The 20,179-nt window shown below is 44.8% G+C and overlaps 1 protein-coding gene and 1 non-coding gene across 2 annotated transcripts in view; both read right to left on the bottom strand.

The window, feature by feature from the left end:
- COP1 (COP1 E3 ubiquitin ligase) overlaps positions 1–20,179 on the bottom strand; it is a 183,046-nt gene that overhangs the window by 8,891 nt on the left and 153,976 nt on the right. The gene's annotated exons all lie outside the window — the stretch shown is intronic.
- On the bottom strand, positions 14,972–15,105 carry LOC138648511 (small Cajal body-specific RNA 3). The gene has a single exon (XR_011315124.1). It is a non-coding gene; the product is annotated as a small Cajal body-specific RNA 3 (non-coding RNA).

Genomic DNA, 20,179 nt, shown 5'->3' with positions numbered 1-20,179 from the left:
CCCGCCCTCACCACTGATTATATTGACAGAAGGTTGCCAGTGTGCACAGATAGCTGCTAATCAGTGGTGTGGGGGGATTATACAGGGCTCAGCATTCAGAGCACTGCTAAATCTGCAGCAGAGAAAATGAATACTTTCAAAATGACATCAAGCTCAGGGATGCCGAGCTAGTCATCGGCAGCAACAGGAGACAAACCACGAGGCCTGGATTCACGCTGCACACTGAAAATTAATTTCTCAACCACAAGGTATCACACCATCGGTGGCATTTACTTTTGTCTTATTTGATGACCTTACGATGAAAGACTTTCTCTGTGCATTTTATCCCTCATTTAGCATTTTCCATGCAGACCGCCAGCATTAAGAGAAAGCGGTTTGTTCTAAAAACAAGAGTGACCTGTGTGTTCTTGTAATTCATAGTCCTAGAGAGACGCCGCATTAATCTCGCACTCGGCCAGAAGAGTGAACGTGGTTATATTATCTGAAGTCGGGATGAGATTGCCTCGTGTGCTTTACATTCCGCAGAACATGGATTTCATTTCCTTAAAATGTTGAGTTTGACAGTTTATTTTACGGCAATCTCCTAGCTGGAGATGCCAGTGGAAAATGGCATTATACGGATCCGCCGAGACATTTATTGCATCAACACTTCAGCTTTCCATTACAATGACATGAAAGGAAAGACTTGTATGATCTGCTGAATAGAAGGATACCTCTCCATATAGAGAGAAACTGGTAAAGGGACATTTTCTTGACAGCTTACGAAAAAAAAAAAGATAAAAGAAAAACGTTCGCAAAATGCATTTGTCTCCAAGAAATTGGAACATAGCAGGGTGCCAACAGTAAATGAGAACTGGAGGAATCTATCGGCCATGTGACCAGACAATTCATAGAGGGAGTGCGCTCGGATCAGGTGTTATCTCAGCATGCTCGGGTCCTACCCAAGTGACTTCAGCATGCTCGAAAAAATATGTTCAAGTCCCCACGTCTGCTTTTCTCGTGGCAGTTCGACAGCAACACCACATGCATGGATTTCCTGCTTGTTAGACACTCCCTGCATGTGTTGAGCCTGTTGAACAGCCACGAGAAAAGCAGACACGGGGACTCGAACATATTTCTTGAGCACCCCAAGGACACGCTGTTAGCACCCGAGCATGCTCAGATAACACCTTAGCCGAGCCCGTTTGCTCATCTCTAGTAATTAGCGGATAATTAAGCAGGACAGTAAAGAGAAAATCTAATTTTCGTCATCAGACACACGACGCTCCATGCCGCCTGAGTTTTCCACACCATGATCAGTGATTGGGTTTATAATCCAGACTGACAACATGGTTGGGTTGGTTTATTTTTAAGAACATACTGTGTGTATATATATATATATATATATATATATATATATATATATATATATATATATATATATATACACATACACACACACCGTATATATTATTTTCTGGACTGTAAATATCCTTCGGACCCCCAACACTCACTACAAATAATCAGGGCCTAAGCATGGGTCTCTTACTCCGCAGCAGAAGTACGGGAGCATTTACATTACCTGATATCGTGGCCTAAAAACATTTGTTGATCGATAAACAATTCCCGATCGGTGGTCATTTCATAGCACATTGACAGGCTGGCCGCTCTTCATACGAACACTGATCAATCAATCTAGAATAGTTTATTCAGTGTGTGTAGGCAGACATAGTTCTCGCCAGCGCCGCTCCTGTTTACACAGGACTATGCCCTGCTGAGAACGATGATCTTTTCTGCAGCACAAAAGATCATTTCACCCAATGAACAAGCGTTTTGCACATTGGCAAGATTATCGCGAAAAGAGCATTCCTGGGCCCGTACGTTCACGATAATCATGCAGTTTAAATGGATCTTACAGGGAATCTGTCACCAGCTTTTGTGCCACTTCATCTCAGAGCAGCATAATGTAGGGAAAGTGGCCCTGATTCCAGGGATGTATCACTTAGTTTACTGGGTGCAGCCCATTTAATACAGAGTTTTTAAATGCAGCATGTAGCAGAGCTCAGAAAGCTGACTCCACCCACACTACAGCTTTCTGTGTTTATTTCACAGTGGCAGTAAGCTGCTAGTCCGTGGTCGGGGCGGGGTTGGACTAGTAGGCACATGAGCTGTAGCTCTCGTGATAATCTCCTGTTGATAAAACACTCACTGTATTGAAGCAACAGCACACAGCCTAATAAGTGACACATTGCTGAAATCTGGGTCTCACTCTCTACTTCATGCTGCCCTCAGATTACATAGCAAAAACCTGCTGACAGATTCCCTTTTAAGGGGCAATCATTGATGGCATATTCTAAGAGCCCATAAGAGAGGTGGAGGCTTTATTGAGTTTCTTTTTTCCAGCCACTTGATAAAAAATACAGTATTTATTGCAGAGACCTCTTCTACTGCCCTATTCGTTTATTTTACAATGCGTGGCCTAAACAAGACTGTTAAACAGGTTTTCTAGGATGGTATAAATAGCAGGGCCGTGGGGTGGGAAAGCCAATGTTCCGACTAAGAATGAGTCCTCTAGTTTTCAAACTCAGACTTTCATAAATGTCCAATAAATTAGTAATACATTTACTGCAATAAAAACGGTAAAAGGATCACTGTTCTTTGGACAAATAGGGCCTCCGATCACTAATACGCATATTTTATGATCTAACATTTCTAAATTCCTATGAAAATTGATAATTTAATTAATATCAATAACTTATATTTAGAGCGGTGGTCCTGGGACGACCTGGGATTTTCAGGTGTAATGGCACACAGGCCCCGTGCACAACTTACACCTATGACTGCACCATGATCGGGCTATGTCCATTTACTATAGGTAGAGCTTATGATACCTCCAGTACTGGTCAGCTGAAAACTATCGGTCAACAGTTATTCCATTCGCCCCTCCATACATACATATACACACACACATGCTCGACCACGTTTGCAAAATGGAGAAAGGAATAACTGCTAGATGAAACCTCGTGATGACTTCTCGATGTTAAATAAATATATAATTTTAAACGTTTTTTTTCAATCTTCTACATCACCGTCTATTAGTCATGAGTGCAAGTCCTCGTTACTGGAGTTTGCCAGCAGTGCTCGGGTATGCACAGTCTCGCGGGTGCTCGAGTGACATGTTCGAGTCCCTGTGGATGCATGTCTCTCGACTGTTACACAGTCACACAATTTGCGGGGATTGCCGTTTATGTCAAGCAATCCCAGCATTTTGTGTGTCCAACAGCCGCAAAACATGCGGCAGTGGGGACTCGAACATGTCACTCGAGAACACGCGAGACACGGTGCATAACAGAGCACCATAGGCAAACTCGAGTAACGAGCACTCGCACTAATCATTTCTATCTATATGAAAAAATATTCTTCAAAATGAAGAAAGAAAAAAAAAAGCTTAAAAGGGTTGTCCACTAAGTAGGACAACCCCTTTTTAAACTAAATACCTGGCCCAGATAAAACAATAAAACCTATACTCACCTCCTGTGCCTTTCCCGGGGTGTTGGCACTCGCTCTCAAAGGGCTGTGATGCGGTGTTGTAACACCGGCGCAAAATCAGCGCAGGCATCAGTCAACACATTTGTACAAACTGAACATGAACAGGAAGCCAGGATGGCAGCTCATCCAAGAATCAGCTGCAGCCTGGACTTCCTCATCCAAGGATCAGGTGCAGCCAGGACTTCCTCATCCAAGGATCAGCTGCAGCCTGGACTTCCTCATCCAAGGATCAGCTGCAGCCTGGACTTCCTCATCCAAGGATCAGCTGCAGCCTGGACTTCCTCATCCAAGGATCAGCTGCAGCCTGGACTTCCTCATCCAAGAATCAGCTGCAGCCTGGACTTCCTCATCCAAGGATCAGGTGCAGCCTGGACTTCCTCATCCAAGGATCATGTGCAGCCTGGACTTCCTCATCCAAGGATCAGCTGCAGCCTGGACTTCCTCATCCAAGGATCAGCTGCAGCCTGGACTTCCTCATCCAAGGATCAGGTGCAGCCTGGACTTCCTCATCCAAGGATCAGCTGCAGCCTGGACTTCCTCATCCAAGGATCAGCTGCAGCCTGGACTTCCTCATCCAAGGATCAGCTGCAGCCTGGACTTCCTCATCCAAGGATCAGCTGCAGCCTGGACTTCCTCATCCAAGAATCAGCTGCAGCCTGGACTTCCTCATCCAAGGATCAGGTGCAGCCAGGACTTTCTCATCCAAGGATCATGTGCAGCCTGGACTTCCTCATCCAAGGATCAGCTGCAGCCTGGACTTCCTCATCCAAGGATCAGCTGCAGCCTGGACTTCCTCATCCAAGGATCAGCTGCAGCCTGGACTTCCTCATCCAAGGATCAGCTGCAGCCTGGACTTCCTCATCCAAGGATCAGCTGCAGCCTGGACTTCCTCATCCAAGGATCAGCTGCAGCCTGGACTTCCTCATCCAAGGATCAGCTGCAGCCTGGACTTCCTCATCCAAGGATCAGCTGCAGCCTGGACTTCCTCATCCAAGGATCAGCTGCAGCCTGGACTTCCTCATCCAAGGATCAGCTGCAGCCTGGACTTCCTCATCCAAGGATCAGCTGCAGCCTGGACTTCCTCATCCAAGGATCAGCTGCAGCCTGGACTTCCTCATCCAAGGATCAGCTGCAGCCTAGACTTCCTCATCCAAGGATCAGCTGCAGCCTGGACTTCCTCATCCAAGGATCAGCTGCAGCCTGGACTTCCTCATCCAAGGATCAGCTGCAGCCTGGACTTCCTCAACCAAGGATCAGCTGCAGCCTGGACTTCCTCAACCAAGGATCAGCTGCAGCCTGGACTTCCTCATCCATGGATCAGCTGCAGCCTAGACTTCCTCATCCAAGGATCAGCTGCAGCCTAGACTTCCTCATCCAAGGATCAGCTGCAGCCTGGACTTCCTCAGCCAAGGATCAGCTGCAGCCTGGACTTCCTCAGCCAAGGATCAGCTGCAGCCTAGACTTCCTCATCCAAGGATCAGCTGCAGCCTAGACTTCCTCATCCAAGGATCAGCTGCAGCCTGGACTTCCTCATCCAAGGATCAGCTGCAGCCTGGACTTCCTCATCCAAGGATCAGCTGCAGCCTGGACTTCCTCATCCAATGATCAGCTGCAGCCTGGACTTCCTCATCCAAGGATCAGCTGCAGCCTGGACTTCCTCATCCAAGGATCAGCTGCAGCCTGGACTTCCTCATCCAAGGATCAGCTGCAGCCTGGACTTCCTCATCCAAGGATCAGCTGCAGCCTGGACTTCCTCATCCAAGGATCAGCTGCAGCCTGGACTTCCTCATCCAAGGATCAGCTGCAGCCTGGACTTCCTCATCCAAGGATCAGCTGCAGCCTGGACTTCCTCTTCCTGTTCAGTTTGTCCGAAGGCGGAGATAGTGACGCCAGCGCTGATTGGGCGACGGGCATCACGTGTTATTCCACTGCCTCTCAGCCCTAGGATCGCGAGTACAGATACCGCTGGAACGGACCCGGCACGGGAGAGGAGTATAGGCTTTATTATTTTATCGAGGCTGAACATTTAGTTTAAGAAGGGGCTGTTCTAGTAGTGGATAACCCCTTTAAATCACTCCCCCCACCCTCTAATTAAAATATACCAAAAAAATAAAATAAACCTATTTGGAATTGGTTGTGTATATTAAACCGCAGAGCTATCAAAAAATAAAAATATTTAAACCGTATGTTAAATGTAGAAACAAAAGCAAAATGACAAAATTGTTAATTTTTTTGGTTGCGTATTTCCCTAAAAAAACAACGAACAAAAATAAAAATCTATTTAAATGTTTTACGTACTTCCAAAATGTATTAATAAAATTATCAGCCTGGTATGCAAAAAAAAACCAAAACAAGCAGTGTCACAGATCTGTGCATGGAAAAAAATGGGGTTTGCTTCGCCATATTCTATTTTTTTTATTAACAATTTCTAACTTTATTTAACCATTTAAATAAATTAAAAATAAAGTCTGCAACAGCAGTGACCTGGATAGAAGTATTGCTGGGTCATTTTAAATGTGCAATGAAATAAGTAAAAACAAACCTCAAAAATACTATTATGGAATAGCTTTTTTATTTTTATTTTTTACAATTTTATCCCACTTTGAATCCTCCCACACCCCTTCTTTTCCGTATAAAGAAATCAGAACGACAACTAGCACCGCAATAAACAAGGCCTCGTAAGGCTGTGTCGACAGAAATATTTAAAAGTGTTACGGATCTTGGAAAGAGGGAAGGAAAAAAAATGAAAGCAAAAAAATATATAATTTTTTGCCTGTCCTGAAGGGGTTAACCCCCCTCCCCCCACACACACACATCTCCATGCTCAGTAACTAAACAGTATGGTGGAGAAACTGAATGATGGGGTAGAAAACGAGGGGGTAGGCTGGCAGCATGGCACCGGCCGTATCGCTGCCTGTATACTAGGTCAATTGCACTGGAGTCATTTTCCGACAATGTGCAGCTCGGACAGAAACCTGCAATTTGCCGCTTTTAGTGCACAACAGAAACACGAAAAAGCAAGAAAAGAAAGAAAATAAAAGAAACCGGCAGCTGTGATCAGTTAAAAGGAGATTTGTGAGTTACACATTTTATACTCACTTACGGCCAAAAGCTGTTAATAGACCTGAAACCCGTCTTTCATCAACCACTTGTTTACCCTTAGCCGAATTCTCTGCGAGCGTGGGAATCATTACCAGCAGCCCTGCCCGGAGCATCTTCTGCGATTCTGACATGCTGCCAAGTCACTGAGCTGGGGGCAGCGGCGCCGTCCTGCCAGCTCATTCACCTACAGCCGGCGCTCTGAACGCAGCCGTCATGCCCGGATCAGGCGATTGCTCCTCGAGTGCGCGCAGCGGTGCAACGTTTCTTTTCTTCTGTGATCTCCCGCGTGCAGCTCCGCAGCCCAATTCCACCCTGAAAGCCTGAAAATTAAACACGCCAGAGGCAGGACCCATTATTACTCCAACTATCGCAGTATGAGCCGCCCTGAAGCTACAGCAGCCTCTCTCCATAGAAAGCCGACGTTTGATCATTCAAGGCTCGGGGTCTTTACAACATCATACGCTCCGGAAAATGAATTCTATTATGTGTCAATATGGCAAATCTACATAAAACATTTCCATCTAATGTAAAAAAAAAAACATTCAAATAGCGACAACCAATAAGGTCAGCAAAACGTAATAGTCACATAATTATTATCTGGGAGCATATGGAAATGCCCTTGGGAGTATGACATGTACACAGTGTTAAGGCTACGTTCACATTAGCGTCGCGTCGCTGTTGCGTCGGCGTACGCAGCGGCGACGAACCCCTATGTTTAACATAGGGGACGCGTGCGTCTTTTTGCACGCGTTTTCCGACACGTGCGTCGTTTTAGACGCTAGCGTCGGACGCAAGAAAACGCTACAAGTTGCATTTTTCTTGCGTCCGATTTCGGCAAAAAACGACGCACGCATCGCAAAACGCGCGCGTTTGCGCGCGTTTTTTCCGTGCGTCGCCGACGCAACGCTAATGTGAACGTAGCCTAAGAAGGATTTCGACACCACCATTCTCCTATCTCGGGATCAGCTGGAAAGTCCTGACTGAGGGCCCTTCTGGGCAAGGAGGCGTAACATGGAACGACCTTTCCATTTCTCATTACACACTGGTTGCTTTCCTGGACAGTTTGGCAGGCGCTATCTAGAGGAACCGAGTCTGGTTTTAACCACTGTGCTTCCAGATCAGACCTGGGCTGTAACAGTGGTCAGTTCAATGCAAGCGCCTGAGGCCATGCTGAAAGGAAGAAGTCTGACCATTATCTTTGGTGTTTACTGCCTACAAATCAAAGGGGATTATCCAGGGCTTATATATTGAAGGCCTATCCTTAGGATGTGTCATCAATATCAGATCGGTAGAACTGCAATACCTGGCACCCCTGCCGGACAGCCATTCCCTTTGGCAAAATCAGCCAGATAGGTGGCACGGTGGCGCAGTGGTTCGCACAGCAGCCTTGCAGCGCTGGAGTCCTGGGTTCAAACCCCACCAAGGACAACATCTGCAAAGAGTTTGTATGTTCTCTCCGTGTTTGCGTGGGTTTCCTCCGGGTTCTCCGGTTTCCTCCCACATTCCAAAGACATACTGATAGGGAACCTAGATTGTGAGCCCCAACGGGGACAGCGATGATAATGTGTGCAACCTGTAAAGCGCTGCGGAATATGTTAGCGCTATATAATAATAAAGATTATTATTATAACTGAGGGGAACAGAACAGCTCTGTCAACTGCTTAGTGGCCGCGGCACATCCGCCACTATCCAAACAAGTGGGAGCAGGTCGGCCTTTCCTTCCCATTGCAGAACAGTTGACGCTCCACAACTGATCACACCCATCCGCTACCGGCTGATCAGCAGGGCTGACAGATACGCCGCCCCCACCGATATGATGTTAATGACTTCCTCTTGGATAAGCCATCAGTACAAAATGCTGGCCCACCCCATTAGTGATAAAACCAAACTGATCTTAGGTCCCTCAAATACATTAGACAAGTCTAACCCAACTCTTCCCATGACAGATCATGTTGGGAGAACGAAGAATTAGCTATGATGAATTCAACACCCCGTTCTTTTATTCCTATGCATCTCACTCCCCACTCCCTATTAGAACACATGAACGCTCAGCTGAACGATGCATCGGGGCGGGATGGAAGAGAAAGCCGCTGCCAAACTGCATGGGCACCTTTACCAAACTGATAAGAATCTGTAGACAATCTTGCTGAAGGACAAACAGTCTAGTATAAACCCTGCACAGAAGACAGTAGCTCATATGCTGCTGATCTACTCCATCATCTTTTAGGCAGTGGCTCGGTGTAACTTAGTGAAGAGATGGGACACTACAATATTTTTGTCTAGCGCTAGACTGGGCAGAGGGGAGAAGCTCCTGCTGCAGCCAGATGTCTTACAGCTAGACATCGGATTGTAACAACGGGATGAAGCACTGGAATATCTTTACTTGGGCTTTTTCGCCCTGAAAGAACAGGGTGCTGGTGCTGTCCAGGGCAAATCTGTTGAGTCGCTTGCACACGTCTCAGTAAGGGTGTAGGGTGGTAACGTCATTAACACCATTCACTTTCAGTATGGAAGTGAGCAGCTCTGGACGGCAAAAGGTCTCTCCTTTAACTCACTATGCCCCAATAGTGACGCCCCAAATAGCTCAATGACAAATGCAGCTCTGCTACCTCTCAGTACCTTTCAGCACAGGCAGTGTTAACGCCACCAATCTGACAATAGAAAATGCTGGACCAGAAATATCTTGCACCAGCTGTGTGTGTAATGGCTTTTTCCTTCTCCGCTGTACTCCCCTCTCTGCGCTGCACAGCTCGCCACTAAGGAAGCAAAAATCCTAACAGATTTTTTTTTTTTTTTACCTCTTTAAATCTAAAACGTCCTTTAAGTGGCAATATTTGTGCAAAGAAGGCAACCTGGAGAGAGAGCCACCTTTCAGCTTACGAAGCTTTAGTCATAGGAGCAAGCTATATAGTAATTACACTCCAGAAACTGCAGGAAATCTCAAAAAACTAACGTGAGGGACAAGGCTGTACTTGGAACAGAGTTTTCAAACTTTTCTCTATGAGTGGAAAGGTCTCAACTTCTACTTCTGTCAAGGTTCTCAACATAAATGGGTAAAGTTACGAAGTGACGGATCAAATGTAAATCCACCGTATTCGATCAATCACAATCATGCATTAGGAAAGTTCATGGCTAAGATGAGTGGGGCTTTATTTGGCACTGGAGACGTTCCGGTTCCATGTGTATGGCTTCACGGAGCGATCTGTAATGATATTACAGATTGCGGTGTTCTCTGATAATTACATTCTGCCCTTACACTGGCTGCCTTCACTTTGCATACAGATGACATACTGTAATAACCGTGACACGCCGGATGTTACAGCGCTTCACAGCAATCAGTGAAAAGCGGCTGTCAGGTAGGACAAGTGCAGGAAAAGCCGGAGAGCCGGAGAGGACTTTTGGAGAAAGCAGGAAGAACGCTAACAAGTTACTCCCCCCGTCACTCAGTTATTTTATTGCTCCGAATGTTTTATCTGCAGACTTCTGTGACATGCGGAAGCTACAATTATTTTCTTAGGATGCCATGCATCTTTCCCAAAATATACAGCAATAAATAATAAAAAAAAATGTTGTTTAAAAATATCCCTATTTTTTTATATGTCCCCCCCCAATCAAAAATAACATCTTGTCTGTTGAGATTCGATGTGCCGCTATATCTTCACCCATGAGTGTGGTTCACTTTGTCTCACCCCTGTCTGTGTGTATGGAAGTGTGCAGATCTCCTGGATTGAGTGCCTTTACTAAAGGAATACACACACACAGTTTTTGCACTACATGTCCCAGGATGCTAAATTAGATTAGATAATGCAGCTTCTGCAACACAAGCTCTGCAGTCCTATGTAAACCATATTTTGAAAATAGGTGAGTTGCCGTGCAGAAAATCACAAGCTGCGCTGTACCAAACTTTGGTGTATTGTACATTTGTGTCCGACGGGTACAGCATAAACGTCTTCACTAACAGCTACAGATACAATTGTCCTCTGCTTTCACTCGCATCCAAGTCAGTCTGCGCGCTGCCCAGCAGGGTGGATTAGGCAAGGACACAAAACCACTGCTCACTGTCAATTGGCCTGCAGTTCCTTTTTCTTTTTAATAAAACAATACTTGCTGAGGCTTTGTCGAGTAAGGCGCTGTTTACTTGGTGCTTTGTTAGTGGAGATTTTCAGCTTTCCGAGTTATCTGGATTCGAGGTCATCATGTTCCTAGTGGAGCGTAGCAGGGAGCACAGAAAACACACTTATGCTCCACAGAACGGATCCAAACAAACTTGTGACGCAAGACGTTTCCTGAAATGGCTGGTACCATCACAGCACAAAGGGCATAAATCCAATATAAGCCAATGAATTACCTGCACCAGTAAAGCTCCTATTGAGATGCGACCCTACATAAATCAGACTCTTCAATTACTCAAAGAGCTTGTAAAACGCTAGTAGACATTTATGTAGTGAATGAAATGTAGGCCCAGTGATTGCTCATCAACCAGAGTTGCCCAACTCCTTATTACAATTGTTATATTATTCCACCATATTTATAGTTAAAAAATTATTCCAATAATCACATTTTTCACAAAGCACAGTATCAGCATAACAATTGTTCACTTACAGACAAGAGCCTTATTCAGACATCTGTGTACGAACTGTGTTACATAGATTTATGAATGAGGCATAAGCCCAATATTAGGTTTCTTACTTGTACTTTTTCATCTCTTTTAGCCTCTGTGTAACTAGCAAAGCTGTTAAAATAACATTTCTCAGCAGCTCCCTGCTTCTCCTCAGTGCTGCAGGCCCGTCGCTTCACTCTCCTGCATGTATCAGAGTTGACTCCAGTCTCTACTGTACACTAAGTAAATACATTCTGCCAGCAGCAAACGCAGACAGGACTAAATAAATATATTAGGCAGAAGCTGTTACAGCAGAAAATATATTTTTAATATAGAAAAGTGACCAATTTACATTGGATTCAAGTCTCACGAGACAGAAGAGCTGAAAACAATGCAGTGCAGGGCTCTGAGCCCAGAGTGATCACTGAACAGCTAAACAGAGCACAGTGCCAACTATAGTTGAGCAATATTGGCAGCTGGCTCATAGGTCAGTATAAGGAGTCGTGCCAGCAAGGCTTCAGGGATGGGACGTGGATCACTGAGTCAGCACAGAGTAGCTGAGCTGTGCGGACAACCAACACCGAAGTCATTGTGCCAGCGCAGCCTCATGGAGATGAAAGAAACTGGGAAAACAAAAGAGTGCAATAGGGTCTTATCAGAGAATACCGGTAGAATAAATGGGGAAATGCACTCACCTGGCGGGGTTGCACTGAAGCAACATAAGATAGGCACGTAATAACAGCTGCTGCACGACACCAGTCATGGAGAGACCAAGAGCAATGCAGTAAGGGATGGAGGTGTCATTCAATGAGCTGCTGATGAAGACTCAAAAAGAACAACAAAACTTGAGAAAGTTTATTGTACAGGTTTACAGTGTCAACGGGTTTCAAGGCAACACTTGGCCTCTTCTTCAGGACAAAACATAACCAGGTTAAGTTTTGTCCTGATGAAGAGGTCAGACGTGGCCTTGAAATGCATTGACCCCGTAAACCTGTACAATAAACTCTCTCAAGTTTTACTTCGAGTTTTCATCAGCAGCACATTGAATGACACCTCCATCCCTTACTGACAGACAGGTGGTGTGCTGCCGGCTCAGCAAAGCTTAGATGAGCAGTGTTGACTGTCTGCCCAAGATAGAATATTCAGAACTGCGCATGTATGGTTTACTGAAAGGGCAGGTGAAGAGCCAGCACAGGAAGCTGGCTCATAAATGACAAAAAGACTGACAGGCACTTCCAAGTTAACGTGGATAGGTGTATACTAGGAGCAGCTACCTTCATATACAGGTATATTTCTTTGTTTATTGCTGGCTCATAAATGATTAGAAGCACACACCTTAAAGAGAGGAAGCGCACAGAGACAGGTTGGCATCTGCGCATGATCAACCTTTAGAATTGGAACTTCTGCTCCATGGTTCCACTGTCACAGTCTGCTAAAGAAACTGAGGGTAAAGGTGCTGGACTGGTCAAGCATGTATCCAGACCTAAACCCTACCGAGCATCTGTGGGGCATCCGCAAATGGAAGGTGGAGGTATAGCACCATCTCCGTGATGTCGTCATGGAGGGGTGAAGAGGAATCCAGTGGCCACCTGTGAAGCTCTATGCCCAAGACAGTTAAGGCAGTGCTTGAGAATAATGGTGGCAACACAAAATATTGACACTTTGGGCACAATTGCCCATTTTCACTTAGGGGTGTACTCACTTTTGATGCCAGCAGTTCAGATATTAATGGCTGTGTGTCGCGTTGTATAGAGGGCCCCAAATTTACACTATTATACAAGCTGTACGGATTACATTGTATCAGTGTCAGATCTTCAGTGTTGTACCATGAAAAGATATAATAAAATATTTAGAAATATGTGAGGGGTGTACTCACTTGAGATATACTGTACATATGGGTTTAAGAACAGCTGCCTCCATAGGTAGTACACAAAATGAACATCACACCATTAATCAAAAAGCTGTCTGCTCAATTATGCCGGGGGCGCTGAGCAGAAGTCATTCACCACTGGTTAATCGCTTCCTCTATTCAAGGGTATAGCCGTAATTCCAATAAAGCAAGTTGTTAATGCCGCTTGTGGTTATTAACTTTTAATAATGTATATTCTATTCAATCACAGCCCGACCGCAGACGTTCCACTTGATTCTCTAGAGCGGTCGTGTGTGGCTCTCTGGTTCTTAGCGCATCAGACGTCAATGATTTTTCACGTGGGAAAAAAATGTTCCGAATTTCATTAGTATTTTTGATCTGATTTTCTTTACTGTTTGATCAGTTTTTTTTCACCAGAGTCTCAGTTTTTATGGAGGTTTCTGAAAGCTTCTCCTATCAAAGTCTGAAAAACGGACAGCAGACAAATGGCATCCGAGGGCTGTCCAAATATTTCATGTAAAAATTGCACTGGCAAGTTTGATCCGTGACTTTTGATCAAAACAAAACTGGTTCCCGTGATTTTGTGAGGACCACCCGGTCTGCAAAAATGTGTGGACACGTGGCCAGCCTCATTAACTCTAATAGGCATGAGTTGGATTTGTGAAAAACACAGATTTATCTCGTATGTGAAAAACTGACGTCTGAATGAGCCCTAAAGAAGGTGTCAGAAGCCATCAGAAAACTGAATGTATGTAGATATATATTTTATTTCTTACCATCACCAAAACTTGTATAAGCTCTGTATACTTATTGGAGGTGGAGAAATAACGGGGATGGTGGTTACCATGGATGATATGTCGGTGAAATAATGGAATAATGATCCCCTGCGGTGTGAAAAGCTGAAATCCCTCAAGGACAAAGAAAACCATGTAAAACTAAAGATTTTTATAACTTGATAACCGCCTTCCTGCATAGTACTAATCGTTTTTCATCTTCGACATACTTAACACAAATCAAATTTCTCAATTTGATTATAGATGAGTGACTGGAGGTAAGAGAACAAGAAAAAAAAGAGTCTACGTAGGAAAGAGATAAGAAAAGAATAATTTGTACAGACTGGATTTTTTTAACTCTTAAAAGAACCAGTAATTATTATTATTTTTTTTACACTTGTTTATTCCTGGTTTCAAGAGGTTTTTTGCCTTTTCCTGTTCAAGTTCAAACGCAAGTCTGATTTTCAGGAGTTGATGTTCAGTGAATTGAACATTACTTGTGTACATTTTATCTCCATGTTACATTCACCTGATTTGTGATGCACAATCTACTATCAATGAAGTCAAAGGGTGGATAATATGTGAACGAACATTGAAATGCAAGGTGTACCATCTACGGAGATTTCCTCCTGACACCCGCCCACATGCGTGCACAGACCCCTAGCTATTTTTAACAGACCAAAGGGAAAAGAAAAAAAAAAAAAAAATCACACTCATGCATCCCGCCAGTATTTTCCAACTGCGTCTTGCCCTATGCGCTACATTTTTTCCCACATCGCTTCAAAAACATCTTGTATGTCTGGCTATGTAAAAAACAACAAAACCACCGCAGCACTGCCGTAATACAAAAGTAGAGACAAGCACTTGTGGATCGCTAATGGTACCGCTCACTTCTGCTGGGTATAATACACAACTCGCAGAGAACACGCACAATAATAGTTGAATAAAAAGTTGAATAAAAAGTAGAAAAATGAATTAAAAACCTGAAACCAGTCATTAGTAACGCGCCATTAGGTACAATACAATATAGATCGTTTACTTCTTGTTTGCGCATTGATCTGTGCTGCTCTCAAATTACAGAAATGTATCAGCGAAGAGGGTGTCTGGAGAGGAACGATCCGGCTCTGCGCGCTCTACAGAACCAGACAGAGATCTCCAGGACATTACTATAGGAAGCCTCGTACCGCGGGCAGACACTGCACCTGCACACGAGGAGTCACTCGGCTTCCCACAAACTGCTCTACCACGTTTTGCCACGTATCGTGTGTGGCTGTAAGACATTAACACATAGCCCACATGGAAACGCCTGCTGCCTCCTGCCCCGGGGTAATCGTTCCGGTTACTCCTGCATCAAACATGGCTACTGCAGTGGCGAGGGGAGTACAGTGTACGTCTGACCTACACCTTTCTCCAGGGGTGGACACAGACTGAAGAGGGCCCCTGTGCAAGAACAGTATATGGGTCTTCTTTGTACCTATGCATGTAGAAAAGCCGCGTAGACACCATCACGTGTTTCTCAACGCAAGCAATAAATAGCCAGGTCTTTCACCGGGAAGGAACAACCACGGGAAGGGCAGCATCCAAAAAGGAAAACCACCTATGCAAAAACATGGTATCCATCCACAGACAGCTGTATCGGGGTATTTGCCCCTCATCAGTGTGGAGTAGAAAAATGTCTTTGTACCTATGACAGAACCTGTTTGCTGATTTGAAGGTGGTAGTGGGCTCCTTCACATCTGCAAATATTGCATCAATGATATGTCCGCCCCTGCCTATCCCGTGGAGACGTAATTCAGACTTACCGATGCTGACTAAGCCACTGCGGAGGCCAACTTGGTTGGAAGACAATTGGAAAGCCGGGCTCAGCAGAAGCAAATTGAGGTCACCAGGTGGGGAGACTATAGCTTACAAATGTATAGTATATCTCCCATTTCATTGCCTGGGTGCAAAGTCACTTAAAGAGTTAGAATTGTTAAATTTCCTAATAACTTAATTACATAAATTTGTATATAAGTTGGTTATAACAAATCCAATTTCACCAGTGGATAGGTGTTCGTGGTGGATGAGCAAGTACAACTCTCCTCCATCCATTGTCTATGGGGGCAGTCAGAGATAGCCTAGTGCTTAACTTGGCCGCTGCCTTATCCAACACAAATTGTGTGACCCCGCTCTTGGCAATGGTGGAGGTTCAAACGGTGGACTGTGGATAGGTGATAACTTGCCAAGATGGGAATGACCATTTATGTGCGCCACTAAAAGACATGTAGCTCAACGAATGTCACGTCAGAACATCTGCGAAAAGTTGTGTCACTGTGATTGAAGTTTCCACAGGAGAAGTCAATTTCATTGACAGTAGAAAACGGACAGCTACCCTGTTCCTTAGTCCAACAAAGTCTCCACAGCGGCAGTAGCGGGTCTGAAGGAAGTGTAAAGAGTAGGTAAAGCGCCATCAAATATCTAGGCTTACAGCAACTCCTATGAAGAGCACTATATTGTATTTATTTACTGCCTAAGTGAACTTGAAAGGACCTCTATATTTACCCTGCTCCTCACACCGGTTATTAGGAATTATTATGGCGATTCATTAAGGTTGCTCCAGTCACACGCGCTTCACCATCCATTCTGAACGGTGTGAAGGTGCTTGAAATAGCTCTTTAGCCACCTTTATGTTGCTTATTCTGCCAAAGAACATCCTTAATAACACATCCCCGTTGACTTGGATGCTCTATATGTGATGTAAAAGCTTGCTGTGCTGCCAATGCATTTTATCTTCTCCAGCTCTAATGCCAAGACGTGCCTTAACGTTGTACATTGCTTTGTCCCACATCACTTAGCAATATATATCTATTCAGACCAGGATGTCAAGTTCTGACCATGTCCTGCTCAACCACCTTCATGCCAAAGCACATATTTAACATTGTATCTCTGTGGCTTCTCCTGTTGTCTTGTGTAATTCTGATAAATAAATTACGGCAAGCTCTTGGAGACGCCGTAACTCACACTCTCCAGGTGCCAGCCATAAAAAAGATGGACAACGGCACTTCAGCAACCTTCAATAACCGTCAGAGAGGGAGAGAGCGGGAAAAAGGCTGCGTTAACCACTTCCCAGTCCTGTAGTCAGGAGAACGTAATGCAATTACCAATATGCTGCCTTACACTAATGTGCCCCAATATCGTAAAATGAAGGACTCGGATGACGGGCCAAACTAAATACAGGGCAGGTAAATTATATATGCCATTAGATAATTATAAATGTTCCTATCTAGGGAAAAGTAGAGACGGACCGAAAACCCGAGAACAGCTATTACAGGCTGTCAAGGCTCATGTCTGGCTCTTTGCTACTTCCAAAGAAATGATGAGCTAAATGCTGATCATTATGGCTTATAAGGAGAGATGTAAAGCAGAGGAAGACTGGAAATTGTACCTAACTAAATGGATAGCATTAGCGGCTACAAAATAACCAAATATTACAGATGAAGAGTGAATTCTCTGCAAAGATATGCATTTCATCCAACAGGAGACATTATGGCATGTTCAGACTTTCAGTGTATTACAAATCATCCTAAAAAGGCATCGATATGGACACCTTCTGCAAGTCCAAACTCGTGTTGATGCCACTAACTAAACGCTTTCCATTGTTTGTTCAATGAAATATACTTGCTGTTCTTATGTCCATGGGTTCTTCTGCTGGGGGTTTTGCAAATGGTTCAAAAAGTGACTTGTAACTTCATTAAGTCTGCAGAATTCATGGGAAAAAAGTAAGACCGTCTTGAAATTTTGCAGTGGATTACACTGCAAAAGCCACTTTGTGAACATACCAGGATAATCTGCATTCATGCAGCGCCAAACACCTTCAATCGTTTCCTGATCATTGAGGGACCTTATTGCAGTTTGCAGATGCACAGTTCTTTCTCCTCCTAATACACAGCAGGATGATGTGAGCATGGAAAGAACTAAACACAATCTCTTGCTGCACAGTTCTGTCTCTCCCTGTCCACCAAGAATCTGTATGATCAATGTGGAGCAGGGAGGGAAGCGAAACGAGATGTGTACATTGTGTTCAGCTTCCTGATGGTACATGTCTCTGAAGGCAAGTAAACCACCAGGCCGAGACCGTGTCCGTTTACCACCAGCCCGAGACCGTGTCCGTTTACCACCAGCCCGAGACTGTATCCGTTTACCAACAACCCGAGACCGTGTCTGTTTACCAACAGCCCGAGACCGTGTCTGTTTACCAACAGCCCGAGACCGTGTCCGTATACCAACAGCCCGAGACCGTGTCCGTTTACCACCAGCCCAAGACCGTGTCTGTTTACCACCAGGCCGAGACCGTGTCCGTTTACCACCAGCCCGAGACCGTGTCCGTTTACCACCAGCCCGAGACCGTGTCCGTTTACCACCAGCCCGAGACCGTGTCCGTTTACCACCAGCCCCAGACTGTATCCGTTTACCAACAACCCGAGACCGTGTCTGTTTACCAACAGCCCGAGACCGTGTCTGTTTACCAACAGCCCGAGACCGTGTCTGTTTACCAACAGCCCGAGACCGTGTCCGTATACCAACAGCCCGAGACCGTGTCCGTTTACCACCAGCCCAAGACCGTGTCTGTTTACCAACAGCCCGAGACCGTGTCCGTTTACCACCAGCCCGAGACCGTGTCCGTTTACCACCAGCCCGAGACCGTGTCCGTTTACCAACAGTCCGAGACCGTGTCCGTATACCAACAGCCCGAGACCGTGTCCGTTTACCACCAGCCCGAGACCGTGTCCGTTTACCATTTCTGAACTGTGTTTTCGATGAACACTTTGTAGGCATCTACAAATATGGTATCAGTAATATCCAAAATAACTAGGCCCAAGAGTTCAAACTAACTTCTTCCTCATGGGAATTCTGTGTTCTCTGCGTCACTGTTCAAAAGCAAGTTGACCAACTGACTGTGCCAACATTTGTTGATCATTGTGGACCTCTTTTGTTCGATGTTCAGTCTAAGACCATACTGTTGCAGGTCTTAATAAAACCACATATGGCTGTCTATACCAACTTAACTTTCTGAAGGCTCAAAACTTCCCCCAAAACCCTTAGATGTTCAACTGAGCATCTCCTCAAACATGATTTTGTTTCTTCTCAACCAACTACAGTATAGCCTCACTTCTACACTAGGCCACCATGAAATGGTATAATATAGGGGTTGTCCACTACTAGGACAACCCCTTCTTAAACTAACAAGGGAAGAGAAAATAATAAAGCCTATACTCATCTCCCGTGCCGGAACTTACGGTCCCAGGACATGCGACAACGGCATCCAATCAGCGCTGGGCGTCACTGTCTCCGCCTTTAGACAAACTGAACTCGACGAGGGAGTCCGGTATGAGCTGCAGCCCTGGCTTCCTCTTCATGTTCAGATCGTATGAAGGAAGAGACTAACGCCAGCGCTGATTAGGCACCGGCGTCACGTGTCACAATACCGCATCACAGCCCTGGGGAAAGCAAGTGCCTACACTGCGGAAACGGTACTGGCACGGGAGGTTATAATAGGCTTTATTAATTTATCGGGCTGACAATTTACTTTAAGAAGGGGTTGTGCTAGTGATGGAAAATCCATTTATTTAATAATTATACCCCACTAGACCCCTCATCTATAACCCCTCCCCCAATTAACTCTAGGCCACCAGGAATAAATATCCTGCCTAGAATCCCTACTATACCCTAGACCACCAAAATTTGTATGAAATATTTTATGTTGTATAATCCTGGGTTCAGCTTATGGTCCTAAAAATAAAAATATTTTGGGATGTAAGTATATGGACTAGACTATACACCACCTGTATGTCAACCCAACATGTGCGGGTAATAAAGATCAATTTTGATATACCATGATGTCTAGACATCATATACGCTGACACAGCTGCATACGAAAAAACATGAATATACTAGATGAAGGCCCAATGTCACGATGGGGGCAGGCATGCGGCGCTGTTGATGCCTAAAGCATCCTGTGATAATCGAATGACTTTTGCATTAGGGGACTCGTGCTTGACACCTACACTTATATGCACTGTTTGTGTCCCAGCGATGCTGTTGCTCTTCAAGAGTCTCATTTACCCTTGGTTGCCTTCGACATTGTGCCTTTGCTGCTTTCCTTTCATTGTCATTGGCATACTTTTTAGGAGGAGCCATGTTGGCGTTGATATTTGCTTTTTAAAGGGGTTTTCCCAAGAACAAAAGTTAATTTTAAAAATTGTCTGTGTCTGACCGTATACCGAACATATCACATCTCCTGGGCAGGGGAGGAAGCAAAAGACAATA

The sequence above is a fragment of the Ranitomeya imitator genome, chromosome 8 (genome assembly GCF_032444005.1).
Source record: "Ranitomeya imitator isolate aRanImi1 chromosome 8, aRanImi1.pri, whole genome shotgun sequence".
In the NCBI taxonomy this organism is placed as follows: domain Eukaryota; kingdom Metazoa; phylum Chordata; class Amphibia; order Anura; family Dendrobatidae; genus Ranitomeya; species Ranitomeya imitator.
This window is presented reverse-complemented; position numbering and strand designations above follow the sequence as displayed.